Source organism: Heterodontus francisci, chromosome 7, assembly GCF_036365525.1.
Source record: "Heterodontus francisci isolate sHetFra1 chromosome 7, sHetFra1.hap1, whole genome shotgun sequence".
Lineage (NCBI taxonomy): Eukaryota > Metazoa > Chordata > Chondrichthyes > Heterodontiformes > Heterodontidae > Heterodontus > Heterodontus francisci.
In genome coordinates, this window is record NC_090377.1 from 12,385,331 (window position 1) to 12,399,717 (window position 14,387).

General features: G+C 45.7%; 1 protein-coding gene across 3 annotated transcripts in view; it reads right to left on the bottom strand.

The window, feature by feature from the left end:
• Positions 1-12,659, bottom strand: part of dnajb2 (DnaJ heat shock protein family (Hsp40) member B2) — a 72,884-nt gene extending 60,225 nt beyond the window's left edge. For all 3 annotated transcript variants that reach the window (XM_068034802.1, XM_068034801.1, XM_068034800.1), the window contains exon 1: positions 12,578-12,659. The gene's annotated coding sequence lies outside the window, so the exon portion shown is untranslated. The remainder of the gene's footprint in view (positions 1-12,577) is intronic.
• Between the last annotated feature and the right edge of the window lie 1,728 nt (positions 12,660-14,387).

Below are 14,387 nucleotides of genomic sequence, written 5' to 3' on the forward strand. Positions count from 1 at the left end.
CACCCCGCCGTACTACACTGCGGAGGTGCTGTCTTTCAATGAGATGTTAAAACCAAGGCCACCGCCTGCCCTCTTGGGTGGACATCAAAGATCTCACGGCACTATATCATGGTAGAGCAGGGAGTTCATCCCAGTATCCTCTGCAAACAGTCATTCCTTAGCCAACATCACTAAAACAGATTCTCTTGTCACTTATCGTTGCTTGTGGGAGCTTGCTGTGCTCAAATTGACTGCTGTGCCTCCTACATTACAACAGTGACTTCACTTCAAAAGTACTTCATTGGCTGTGAAGCACTTTGAGATGTTTGGAAGTCATTAAACACTCTATATACATGTAAGTGAGGTGAGCTGAGGCAGCATTTGACCGAGTATGGCATCAAGGAGCCTGAGCAAAACTGGAATCAATGGGAATCATAGGGAAAACTCTCTGGCTGGTTGGAGTCATACCTAATACAAAGGAAGATGGTTGTGGTTGTTGGAGGTCAATCATCTCAGTCCCAAGACATCACTGCAGGTGTTCCTCAGGGTAGTGTCCTAGGCCCAACCATCTTCAACTGTTTCATCAATGACTTTCCTTCCATCATAAGGTCAGAAGTGGGGATGTTCGCTGATAATTGCACAATGTTCGTGACTCCTCAGATGCTAAAGTAGCCCATGTCCATATGCCATGCTCAGTCAAATCCTGCCTTGATGTCAAGGGCAGTCATTGTCAACTCATCTCTGGAGTTCAGCTCTTTTGTCTGTGGCGAGCTACTCACCTCTTGACTTCCCAAAGCTTGTCCACCATCTACAAGGCACAAGTCAGGAATGTGATGGAATACTGTCCACTTGCCTGGATGGGTGCAGCTCCAACAACACTCAAGAGCTTCGACACCATCCAGGACAAAGTAGCCTGCTTGACTGGCATCTAACCCAGCACCACCAACATTCACTTCCTCCACCATGGCAGCAGCAGTGTGTACCACCTACAAGATGCACTGCAGCAACTCACCAAGGCTCCTTCGACAATCCTTCCAAACCTGCGACCTCTACCACCTAGAAGGACAAGGGCAGCAGATGCATGGGAACACCACCACTGGCAGGCTTTCCTCCAAGTCACACACCATCCTGACTTGGACCAATATCGCTGTTACTGGGTCAAAATCCTGGAACTTACTCCCTAACAGCACTGTGGGTGTACCTACCTCACATGGACTGCAGCGGTTCAAGAAGGCAGCACACCACCACCTTCTCAAGGGCAATTAGGGATGGGCAATACATGCTGGCCTGGCCAGCGACGTCCACATCCCACAAACAAGTAAAAGTTCTTTCTGCCTTCTAATGTTAAAGCCTAAATGTGTGATATCAGCACCCTGTTTCCCAGAGTCTTGCATTTATAAAGCGCCTTTCATGACCTTAGGACATCTCAAAGCGCTTTACAGCCAATGAAGTACTTTTGAAGCGTAGTTACTGTTGTAATGTAGGAAATGTGGCTGCCAATTTGTGCACAGCAAGCTCCCAAAAACAGCAATGTAATAATGACCAGATAATCTGGGGTTTTTTTAATGTGATGTTGGTTAAGGGATAAATTTGACCGGGACACATCCTTGAAATAGTGGCCATGGGATCTTTTACGTCCACTAGAGAGGGCAGATGGGACCTCGGTTTAATGTCTTATCTGAAAGACGGCACCTCCGGCAGTGCAGCACTCCCTTGGTACTGCACTGGGAATGTCAATCTAAATTTTTGTACTCAAGTCTCGGGAGTTAAACCCACAACCTACTGACTCAGAGGCGAGAGTGCTACCCACCGAGCCATGGCTGACCAGAGGGAAGCTTCTGACCTCATGTCCAATCTGTTGCCAAGGCCGCTTTGTTTCATCAACTTAGACCACAAATATGCATAGACTAGAATCATAGAATAGTACAGCACAGAATGAGGTCATTTGGCCCATCAAGTCTGTGTTGCCTCTTTCGAAGAGTAATTCATTTAGTCCTACTGTTCAACCCATCCTCCCCTGCTCCTTCCTATCTTCCCCCTCCCACTGCTCTTTCTCCATATCCCTGGAATTTTTTTTCTCCTTCAAGTATTTAACCAATTCCCTTTCGAAGGCTATTATTGACTCCGTACCCACCAGCCTATCAGGCAGTGCATTCCAGATCTACTGGTTGCATAAAACAACTATTCCTCATGTCGCTTATGACAGAGACTGCCACTTACCACCGGTAAAATATCGACATTTTGGGACTACAGTAAGACTTGAGCCAAAACTGCTCCAAACGCATTCCATAACCATTTTACTAACTGCAGAAAGAGCTGTTCACGCATTAGTTTTTGTTGACCTCAAGTTGTAGAGATGAATGGACCAACGCACTGCATCAGCCACTCATTGAATCGGAATCTATTTAAATATCACAAGTACTTGACGGAAAGCAAGGGAAGACATTGAATTTTTTCAGAGTGGGTAGACTGTTCTGAATAGGCACAAAAACCTGGATTCTAGAAATCAAGTGGACAGAGCTGGAAAGAAATAGCAGGTCCAACAGTATTTGTAAAGAGAAGAAACAGATTTACCCCCTCCCCCCAATGTGCTGCGATGACCCTAATTGCCTTAAAAAGTGACTTCAATACTTTCCTTGTCCTTCCACCACCACCCCCCCACCCCCCCCCCCTCCCCCCACCCCACAGCACAATGCTTATCAAGCATTACTGGTGATCCACTGACTCAATCACCAGTTCCTCAGGCTCACCATTAAGTCGCTCCCAAATTATCCGACAACAACTGCTGACATTTATATAATTTAATCAAACATCCCAGGGCACTTCACAGGAGTGTTATAAAGTAAAATCAAGCCACATAAGGAGATATTTGGTGGTCCAAAGATTGGAGAAAAGAAAAGCGAGGTGGAGAGGCAGAGAGGTTTCGGGAGGGAATTCCAGAGCTTCGGGCTCAGGCAGCTGAAGGCACGGCCGCCAATGGTGGAGCGACAGAAATCAGGGATGCACAAGAGGCCGGAATTAGAGGAGCGCAGAGATCCTGAGGGTTGTCGGGCTGGAGTAGATTACGGAGATAGGGAGGGGAGAGGTCGTGGAGGGATTTGAAAACGTGGTGAGAATTTTTAAATCAAATATTTGCTTAACTGGCAGCCAACATAGGTCAGAGAGCACAGGGGTGATGGGTGAATGGGACTCGGTGCGAGTTCGGACACGGGCAGCAGAGTTTTGGATAATCTCAAGTTTATGGAGGGTCGAATGTGGGAGGGTGGCCAGAACTGTGAAGGAATAGTCAAGTGATTAGAGTGACATTTTCTAGCTGTTATGAACCAACCCACACCTTTATCCTGATGTTGAATGACTGTTTTCTCTCCAGTCCCACTATTCAATAATCATAAGCTGCACATCACTCTCCCAAAATTACTTCAGCTTGATACCCCGCCCCCAGCATCTGCTTTCCAAGATAAAAGCGTTGTTTTCATAATTGCAATTTTAGGGTTACAACCAACACTTCATCTCACTTCTAGAAAAAAAACTTGCATTGAGAAACATAGAAAATAGGAGCGGGAGTAGGCCATTCGGCCCTTCAAGCCTGCCCCGCCATTCATTATGATCATAGCTGATCATCTAACTCAGTAACCTGTTCTGGTTTTCACCCCATACCCTTTGATCCCTTTAGACCCAAGAGCTATATCTAACTCCTTCTTCAAAACATACAATGTTTTGGCCTCAACTGCTTTCTGTGGTAGTGACTTCCACAGGCTCACCACTCTCTAAATTAAGACATTTCACCTCATCTCAGTCCTGAAAGGTTTACCCCGTATCCTTAGACTATGACCCCTGGTTCTGGACTCCCCCACCATCGGGAACATCCTTCCTGCATCTGCCCTGTCAAGTCCTGTTAGAATTTTATAGATTTCTATGAGATCCCCCCTCACTCTTCTGAACTCCAGCGAATATAATCCTAACCTACTCAATCTCTCCTCATATGTCAGTCCCGCCGTCCCAGGAATCAGTCTGGTAAACCTTCGCTGCACTCCCTCTATAGCAAGAACATCCTTCCTCAGATAAGGAGACCAAAACTGCACACAATATTCCAGGTGTGGCCTCACCAAGGCCCTGTATAATTGCAGCAAGACATCCCTGCTCATGTACTCGAATCCTCTCGCTATGAAGACCAACATACCATTTGCCTTTTTTACCGCCTGTTGCACCTGCACGCTTACCTTCAGCGACTGGTGTACGAGAACACCCAGGTCTCGCTGCATATTCCCCTCTCTCAGTTTATAGCCATTCAGATAATAATCTGCCTTCCTATTTTTGCTACCAAAGTGGATAACCTCACGTTTATCCACATTATACTTTATGGCAGGATCGTGATTATGTTACTGGACTAGTAATCCAGAAGCCTAATACTCCAGAGACATGAGTTCAAACCTCACCATCGCAGCTATGGATTATTCAATTAAGTAAATAAATCTGGAAGTGAAAGCTAGTATCCGTGACAGTGACCATGAAACTACTTGATTGTTAATTAGGGAAGGAAATCTGCTGCCCCTACCCGGTCTGGCCTATATGTGATGCCAAACCACACGACATTGCGGTTGACTCTTAATTAGTGATAGACAATTAATGCTGGACTTGCCAGCAATGCACACATCTGGTGAATGAATCAAAAAAATTATACAGCGTCTTTTGTGACCTCAGGATATCCCAAAGCATTTCAAAGCCAATGAAGAACTTTCCAAATGCAGTTAGTGTTGTAATGTACTGAACATGGCAACCAATTTACAAACATATCAACATATGAATTAGCAGCAGGAGTAGGCCACTCGGCCCCTCGAGCCTGCTCCGCCATTCAATAAGTTCATGGCTGAACTGATTTCTCCACATTACCACCTACCCCCGATAACCTTTCACCCCCCCTTGCTTATCAAGGATCTATCTACCTCTGCCTTAAACATATTCAAAGACTCTGCCTCCACCACCTAATGAGGAAGAGAGTTCCAAAGACTCACGACCTTCTGAGAGAAAAAAGTTCTCCTCATCTCTGTCTTAAATGGGCGACCCCTTATTTTTAAACAGTGACCCCTGGTTCTAGATTCTCCCACAAGAGGAAACGTGCTTTCCACATCTACCCTGTCAAGACCCCTCATGATCTTATGTTTCAATCAAGTCGCCTCTTACTCTTCTAAATTCCAGCAGATACAAGCCCAGCCTGTCCAATCTTTCCTCATCAGACAACCCGCCCATTCCAAGTATTAGTCTAGTAAACCTTCTTTGAATTGCTTCCAACACATTTACATCCTTCCTTAAATAGGAGACCAGTACTGTACACAGTACTCCAGATGTGGTCTCACCAATGCCCTGTATAGCTGAAGCATAACCTCCCTACTTTTGTATTCAATTCCCCTTGCGATAAACAATAACATTCTAATAGCTTTCCTAATTACGTGCTATACCTGCATCCTAACCTTTTGCGATTCATGCACGAGGACACCCAGATCCCTCTGCATCTCAGAGCTCTGCAATCTCTCACCATTTAGATAATATACTTTTTTATTCTTCCTGCCAAAATGGACTATTTCACATTTTCCCACATTATATTCGATCTGCCAGATTTTTGCCCACTTTCTTAACCTATCTATATCCTTTTGTAGCTTCCTTATGTCCTCTTCACAACCTACTTTCCTACCTATCTTCGTGTCATCAGCAAATTTAGCATCCATACCTTCGGTCCCTTCATCTAAGTTATTTATATAAATTGTAAAAAATTGAGGCTCCAGCACAGATCCCTGTGGCACACCACTCATTACATCTTGCCAACCAGAAAATGACCCATTTATGCCTATTCTCTGTTTCCTGTTAGTTAGCCAATCCTCTATCCATGCCAATATGTTATGCAGTACACCATGAGCTTTCATTTTTTGCACTAACCTTTGATGTGGCACCTTATCAAATGCCTTCTGGAAATCTAAGTACAATACATCCATCAGTTCCCCTTCATCCACAGCACATGTAACTCCCTCAAAGAACTCCAATAAATTGATTTCCCTTCAACAAAATCATGTTGACTCTGCCTGATTACCTTCAATTTTTCTAACTGCCCTGCTATAATGTCTTTAATAATAGCTTCTAACATTTTCCCTCAGACAGATGTTAAGCTAACTGGCCTGTACTTTCCTGCTTTCTGTCTCCCTCCCTTTTTGAATAAAGGAGTTACATTCACTATTATCCAGTCTTGCGGAACCTTCCCTGAATCTAGGGAATTTAGAAAAATTAAAACTAATGCATCAACTATCTCAATAGCCACTTCTTTTAACACCCTAGGATGAAGTCTATCAGGACCCAGGGACTTGTCAGCCCACAACTCCAAGAATTTGTTCAGTACCACTTCCCTGGTGATTGTAATTTCCTTGGGTTCCTCCCTCCCTTCAATTTCCTGACTTACAGCTAATTCTGGGATGTTACTTGTATCCTCAATAGTGAAGAACGGTGCAAAATACCTGTTCAATTCATCTACCATCTCCTTATTATCCATTAATTCCCCAGACTCACTTTCTATAGGACCAACGTTCACTTTGTTAACTCTTTTCTTATTAAATATCTATAGAAACTCTTACCATCTGTCTTTAGATTTCTAGCTAGCTTTCTCTCGTACTCTAATTTTACTTTCCTTATCAATCTTTTAGTCATGCTTTGCTATTTTTTATATTCTGTCCAATCTTCTGACCTGCCTCCCATCTTTGTGCAATTATTTGCTTTTTCTTTACGTTTGATATTATCTTTAACTGTTTTAGTTAACCACGGATGGCAGGTCCTTCCCCCCCCACCTTGGATTTTTTCTTTCTCATTGGAATGTATCTATTCTGTGTATTCTGAAATATCCCCTTAAATGTCTGCCACTGCATCTCTATTGACATACCCCTTAACCTAATTTGCCAGTTCACTTTAGCTAGCTCTGCTTTCATGTCCTCATAATTGTCCTTAGTTAAATTTAAAATACTAGTCTTGGACCTTCTCTTCTCTCCCTCAAATTGAATGTAAAATTCAATCATATTATGATCGCTGCTACCTAGGGGCACCTTAACTATGAGGTCATTAATTAATGCTATCTCATTGCACAATACCAGGTCTAGTATAGCCTGCTCTCTGGTTGGCTCCAGAACATAATGTTCCAAGAGATAATCCCAAAAACATTCTATGTACTCCTCATCTAGGCTACATAATTTTTCCAGTCTATATGTAGGGGAAAAGTTTAGGGGGGATATGCGTGGAAAGTTCTTTACGCAGAGGGTGGTGGGCACCTGGAACGCATTGCCAGCGGAGGTGGTAGATGCGGGCACGATGGAGTCTTTTAAGATGTATCTAGACAGATACATGAATGGGCAGGAAGAAAAGAGATACAGAAGCTTAGAAAATAGGCGACATGTTTAGAGAGAGGATCTGGATCGGCGCAGGCTTGGAGGGCCGAAGGGCCTGTTCCTGTGCTGTAATTATCTTTGTTCTTTGTTCTTTGTTAAAATCCCCCATGATTATTGCCGTACCTTTCTGACAAGCTGCCATTATTTCTTCCTTTATACCTCTTCCTACAGTGTGATTAATGTTAGGTGGCCTGTACACCACTCCCACAAGTGACTTTTTGCCTTTATGATTTCTCATCTCTACCCAAACTGCTTCTACATCCTGGTCTCCTGAACTTAGGTCATCCCTCTCTATTGCGCTAATACCATCATTAATTAACAGAGCTACCACTCCACCTTTTCCTAGCTTCCTGTCCTTCCTAAATGCCATGTACACTTCAATATTCAGGTCCCAATCCATGTCATCCTGAGCACAGCAAGCTCCCACTAATGGCAATGAGATAAATGACCAGATAATCTGATTTTAGTGATGTTGAGTATTGGGCCTTTTTCTGGGCCTCTACTTCACTTTGAATAATGCCACAAGATTTTTTATATCCACCTGCAAGGATAGACAGCCTCAGTTTAACATCTCATCCAAAATACACCAACATTGACAGATGCAATGGTGTAGTGGTAATGTCACTGGACCAGTAATCCCAGGCTAATGCCCTGGGGACATGGGTTCAAATCTCACAGGGAAGCTGGTGGAATTTAAATTCAGCTAATCAATAATTTCAATGAATTAGTAAAAATCTGACATGTTGGGTTCAGCTCGGTTCGGGTTGGACATAGTGACAGTCAGGACATCAAGGCAGGAAACACTCCGCACTAGTCTGCAGTGAGCGATTCCATCCAAGGTAGAGCACAACCTCTTCCATAAAGTTGATAATATTTCGGTGGTCGAGTCAAGCATGGGAAAAAAATGAAAGGACTCAGGCCGGGTCAGATGTGGTTCCGGCAGGCTCAGGTCAGGTTTCATTTGCAGACCTGAGCAGGCCTTTACCCCACAGACGAGTCAAGCAACAGCCTGACATAGTCATACTCACAGAATCATACCTTACAATGTCCCACACCGCAATCACCATCCCTGGGTATGTCCTGTCCTGTCTCACCAGCAGGACAGACTCATCAGAGGTGGCGACACAGTGGTATATAGTCGGGAGGGAGTTGCCTTAGGAGTCCTCAACATCGACTCCAGACCCCACGAAATCTCATGGCATCAGGTCAAACACGGGCAAGGAAACCTCCCATTGATTACCATCTACTGCCCGCTCTCAGCTGATGAGCCAGTACTCCTCCATGCTGAACACCACTTGGAGGAAGCATGAAGGATGGCAAGGGCATAGAATGTACTCTGGGTAGGGGGCGTCAATGTCCATCACCAAGAGTGGCTCGGTAGTACCGCTACTGACCGCTGGCCGACTCCTAAAGGGCATAACTGCCAGACTGGGTCTGCGGCACATGATGGGGAACCAAAAAGAGGGAAATAAATCTACTAGACCATGTCCTCACCAATCTACCTGTCGCAGATGCATCTGTCCATGACAGTATAGGTAGCAGTGACCAGCACAAAGTCCTTGTCAAGGTAAAGTCCTGTCTTCACACTGAGGATACCCTCCATCGTGTTGTGTGGCATTACCGCCGTGCTAAATGGGATAGACTCAGAACAGATCTAGCAGCTTAAAACCGGGTATCCAAGAGGCGCTGTGGGCCATTAGCAGCAGCAGAATTGTATTCAACCATAATCTGTAACCTCATGGCCTGGTATGTCCCTCACTCTACCATTACCATCAAGCCAAGTGATCAATCCTGGTTCAATGAGGCATTCAGGAGGGCATGCCAGGAGCAGCACCAGGCATAGCTAAAAACGAGGTGTCAGCCCGGTGAAGCTACAACACAGGACTACTTGCGAGCCAAACAACTGAGCCAGCATGTGATAGACAGGGATAAATAATCCCACAACCAAAGGATCAGATCTAAGCTCTGCAGCCCTGCCACATCCAGTCATGAATTGTGTTGGACAACTAAACAATCAACAAGAGGAGGTGGCTCCACAAATATCCCATCCTCAACAATGGGAAAACCCAGCACATCAGTGCAAAAGATAAGGCTGAAGCACTTGCAAGCATCTTCAGCCAGAAGTGCAGAGTGGATGATCTATCTCAGCCTCCTCCTGAGGTCCCCAGCATCACAGATGCCAATCTTCAGCCAATTCGATTCACTCCACATGATATCAAGAAACAGCTGAAGGCACTGGATACAGAAAAGGCTATGGGCCCTGACAACATCCCGGCAATAGTACTGAAGACTTCTGCTCCAGAACTAGCTGCGCCTCTAGCCAAGCTGTTCCAGTACAGCTACAACACTGGCATCAATGATGTGGAAAACTGCCCAGATATGTCATGTCCACAAAAAGCAGGGCAAAGCCAATCCTGCCAATTGCAGCCCCATCACACTCCTCTGAATCAGCAAAGTGATGGAATGTGTCATTAACAGTGCTATTAAGCAGCACTTAAACAGCAATAACCTGCACCCTGATGCACAGTTTGGGTTCCGCCAGGTCCACTCGGCTCCTGACCTCATTACAGTCTTGGTCCAAACATGGACAAAAGAGCTGAACTCAATGGGAATCAGGGGGAAAACTCTCCGCTGGTTGGAGTCATAACTAGTGCAAAGGAAGGTGGTTCTTGGAAGCCAATCATCTCAGTCCCAGGACATCGCTGCAGGAGTTCCTCACGGTAGTGTCCTAGGCCCAACTGCTTCATCAATGACCTTCCTTCCAGCATAAGGTCAGAAGTGGGGATGTTCGCTGATGATTGCACAACGTTCAGTACCATTTGCAACTCCTCAGATACTGAAGCATTTCTGCCAATATGCAGCATGGCCTGGACAATATTCAGGCTTGGGCTGATAAGTGGCAAGTAACATTCACGCCACACAAGTGCCAGTCAATGACCATCAATAGATTTTTGGATACTAATGACATCAAGGGATATGGGGATAGTGGGGAAAACGGCATAGAGGTAGATAATCAGCTAGGATCTGTTTGAGTAGCAGAGCAGGCGCGACAGTCCGAATGGTCTACTCCTGCTCTTATTTCCTATGTTCCTATCTGAAACAAGAAAGAATCTAACCATCTCCCCTTGGCATTCAATGGCATTACCATCGCTGAATCCTCCACTATCAACAACCTGGAGGTTACCACTGAGTCACAGAATATCCTGACTTGGAACTATATCGCCGTTCCTTCACTGTCACTGGGTCAACATCCTGGAACTCACTTCCTAACAGCACTGTGGATGTACCTACCCCACGTGAACTCCAGTGGTTCAAGAAGGCGGCTCACCACCACCTTCTCAAGGGCAATTAGGGATGGTCGACAAATGACGCCCACATCTCATGAAAGAAAATATACAGCACTCCCTCAGTTCTACACTAGAGTGCCAGCCTGGATTACGGGCTCAAGTCTCTGGGATGGCACGTCCTGATTCAGAGACCAACATGATTACTGATTGAGTAATGGCTGAGACCTTTTTAAAAGATGATTCTGTGATTATGCTTTTCAAATATTTCTTTTTTCTGAAAGAATCCCTAATCGAACATAAGGCAATTAAAGCACCACCTTGGTCATAGAGAGATACAGCACTGAAACAGGCCCTTCGGCCCACCAAGTCTGTGCCGACCAACAACAACCCATTTATACTAATCCTACATTAACCCCATATTCCCTACCACATCCCCACCTTCCCTCAATTATCCTACCACCTACCTACACTAGGGGCAATTTACAATGGCCAATTTACCTCGCAACCTGCAAGTCTTTGGCTCTGGGAGGAAACCAGAGCACCCGGCAGAAACCCACGCGGTCACAGGGAGAACTTACAAACTCCGCACAGACAATACCCAGAACCGAACCCGGGTCACTGGAGTTGTCAGGCTGCGGTGCTAACCACTGCGCCGCCCCAAACTGTGTCTACAAACAGGGTGATGCCCTTAGTAAGACGAGCTGTATGTGAATTACCATTTGTAGGCGAGAATTGTTTTATTAAAATGCAGTGAGTTATCATCTGGAATGCACTGCCCAAAAGGCTGGTGGAAGCAGACTGAAGGGGTAGCAATGTGGTTACATTAATGAATTTGTGACCTAGAGGCCTGGACTATTAATCGAGAGACATGAGTTCAAATCCCATCATGGCAGCTGGGGAATTTAAATTTATTTAAATAAACCTAGAATAAAAAGTTAGAATCAGTCCTGGTGACCACAAAAGTACCAGATTATTGTAAAAGCCCATCTGGTTTGCTAAGGTCCTCACCCTGTCTGGCCTACATGTGGCTCCAGACCCACAACAATGTAGATGACTCTTAACTGCCCTCTAAAATAGCCTGGCAAGCCACTCAGTTGTATTCAAGAAAGCGGCTCACCACCACTTTCTGAAGGGCAATTAGGGATGGACAATAAATGCCAGCTTCGCCAACATCCTGAGAATGAAAAAGCAAATTTCAAATCGAGGCGGCAGTGGCAGGGAAAAGAGGGGGCAGTAAATTGGATAGCTCTTTCAAAGAGCTGGCATAGTCACAATGGGCTAAGTGGCCTCTTTCTGTGCTGCCCCATCCTGTCATTCCCAAAGGCAAGGGTGGAAGTGCTACAGCAGCACAACCCAATCTACACTTTGTTGGGAGCAGGGGAGGGAATAACTGACAGCGTACGTGGCCAATGGGAATGGCCGCCGAACCAGCACAGCCGTCCAATACGCGTACAGAGGGGGCGGGACAAAGGGCGCCAGCAGGTTCGTGTGCTCCAGCCAGGGCTGCAGCAACAGAACGTTACCCTGAACCAGCGACAAAGTAACAAAGTCTGGATACAAAGTAGCAACTACACCCGAATGTAACAAAGAGAAGGACAAAGCAGTTACAAAGTATCCAATTAGGTTTCACAACCTTGACAAAAAAGTAGCAAATAAATCACTTCGGGTTTTCTTCTTGTGGCAAATAAGTAAAATAGGCTTCCAAACATCAATACAGAATAACTCGGAAAACTATTTAAATGTGCTTTTTTTTAAAAAAAAGACAAATTTCAGGATGCAGCTGGTTATGACACATTCAAATAGTCTGCACTGTTTGACAGAGCAGAGCTGGTAAGTGGCTTTTAGATTCTATTTTGTTTAAGGCTGTGAAGTATTTTGTTCCAATGTTCCTACCTGTCTCAGTGAGATGTAACCCCTTAGCTCTCTCTCTCTCTCTGCTGTTTCTGCCGGCCTGCCCTTCACTCTGAGCTCACCGCGACGTCGACAATAAGCTGGAGAAACGTCCAGAAAAAAAAACCTCTGTCCCAGGACGCACGCGCGCTCACAAACCCCCCCAACTGGTGTCACTGAGAGAGGCTGCAGACACAGCATCTGCTAATCTGTTAAAGAGTTGTCAAACAAAGGAAGAAGCTCGAGGAACTTGCCTGTCAGGAGCTCAGGACGTGCCAAAGTGCTTCACAGACACTTGTGGTCTCTGCCGCAAGACGCAGGGACGCCTTGGTTTGGGGGGGGGGGGGGGACAGCCAAGTTGCACACGGCAATATCCCATAAATAGCAGCGAGATAAAAGGCCCAAATTATGGTCCTGTTGGGGTTGAGATGATAAGTTTTGGCCAGGGAAACTCCCTCTGCTGTGCTGTGCATAGTGCCAATGAGATAGTTCACACCCAACTGAGGGCAAACAGTTCAACGTGTCCACCGAAAGACAGCACCTCCAACAGTGCAGCACCCCCTCAGTACTGCGCTGAAGTGCCAGTTTATGTGCTGACGTCTGTGGAGTGGGGCTGTAGAGTTGCACAGTCTACACCTTAGAAGCAGTCCAATTGGCCCAGCTGGTCTATGCCAGTGTTTATACTCCATCTAATTACGCCAGCAACCACCCACCTACCCCCCCCCCCCCCCCCCCCCCGCCCCATATCTTTAGATTCCTTTCTCCCTCGGGTATGCATCAAGCTTCCCCTCAGAATCATAGAATGGCTACAACACAGATGGAGGCCATTCGGCCCATCTGCCCGCTCTCTGCAAGAGCAATTAAGCGAGTCCCACTTCCCTGCCCTTATCCTGTAGCCGTGCAAATTTTTTCTAATCAGATAATTATCCAATTCCCTTTTGAAAGCTATGATTGAATCTGCCTCCACCACACTCTCAGGCAGTGCATTCCAGATCCTAACCACTCGCTGTGTAAATATGTTTTTCTTCATGTTGCCTTTGGTTCTTTTGCCAATCACCTGAAATTAGTGTCCTCTGGTTCTCAGCCCTTCTGCCAACAGGAACAGTTTCTCCCTATCTCCTCTGTCCAGAGACCTCATTATTTTAGTTTAGAGATACAGCACTGAAACAGGCCCTTCAGCCCACCGAGTCTGTGCCGACCATCAACCACCCATTTATACTAATCCTACACTAATTCCATATTCCTACCACATCCCCACCTGTCCCTATATTTCCCTACCACCTACCTATACTAGGGGCAATTGCTAATGGCCAATTTACCTATCAACCTGGAAGTCTTTGGCATGTGGGAGGAAACCGGAGTACCGGGCGAAAACTCACGCAGACACAGGGAGAACTTGCAAACTCCACACAGGCAGTACCCGGAATTGAACCCGGGTCACTGGAGCTGTGAGGCTGCGGTGCTAACCACTGCGCCACTGTGCCGCCCATTTTGAACACTTCTATCAAATCTCCTCTCAACTTTCTCTTCTCTACGGTGAACAGACCCAGCTTCTCCAATCTATCCACGTAACTGAAGTCCCTTATCCCTGAAACCATCCTAGTAAATTTTTTTGCACCCTCTCTAATGTATCTCTACATACTTCCTAAAGTGCAGTGCCCAGAATTGGACAGAGTACTCCAGCTGAGAACCAGTGTTTCGTGAAGGTTCATCCTAATTTCCTTGTTTTTGTACTCTATGCCTCTATCCATAAAGCCCAGGATCCCATGTGCCCTGCCACCTTCAATAATTTGCACACATATATCCCCAGCTC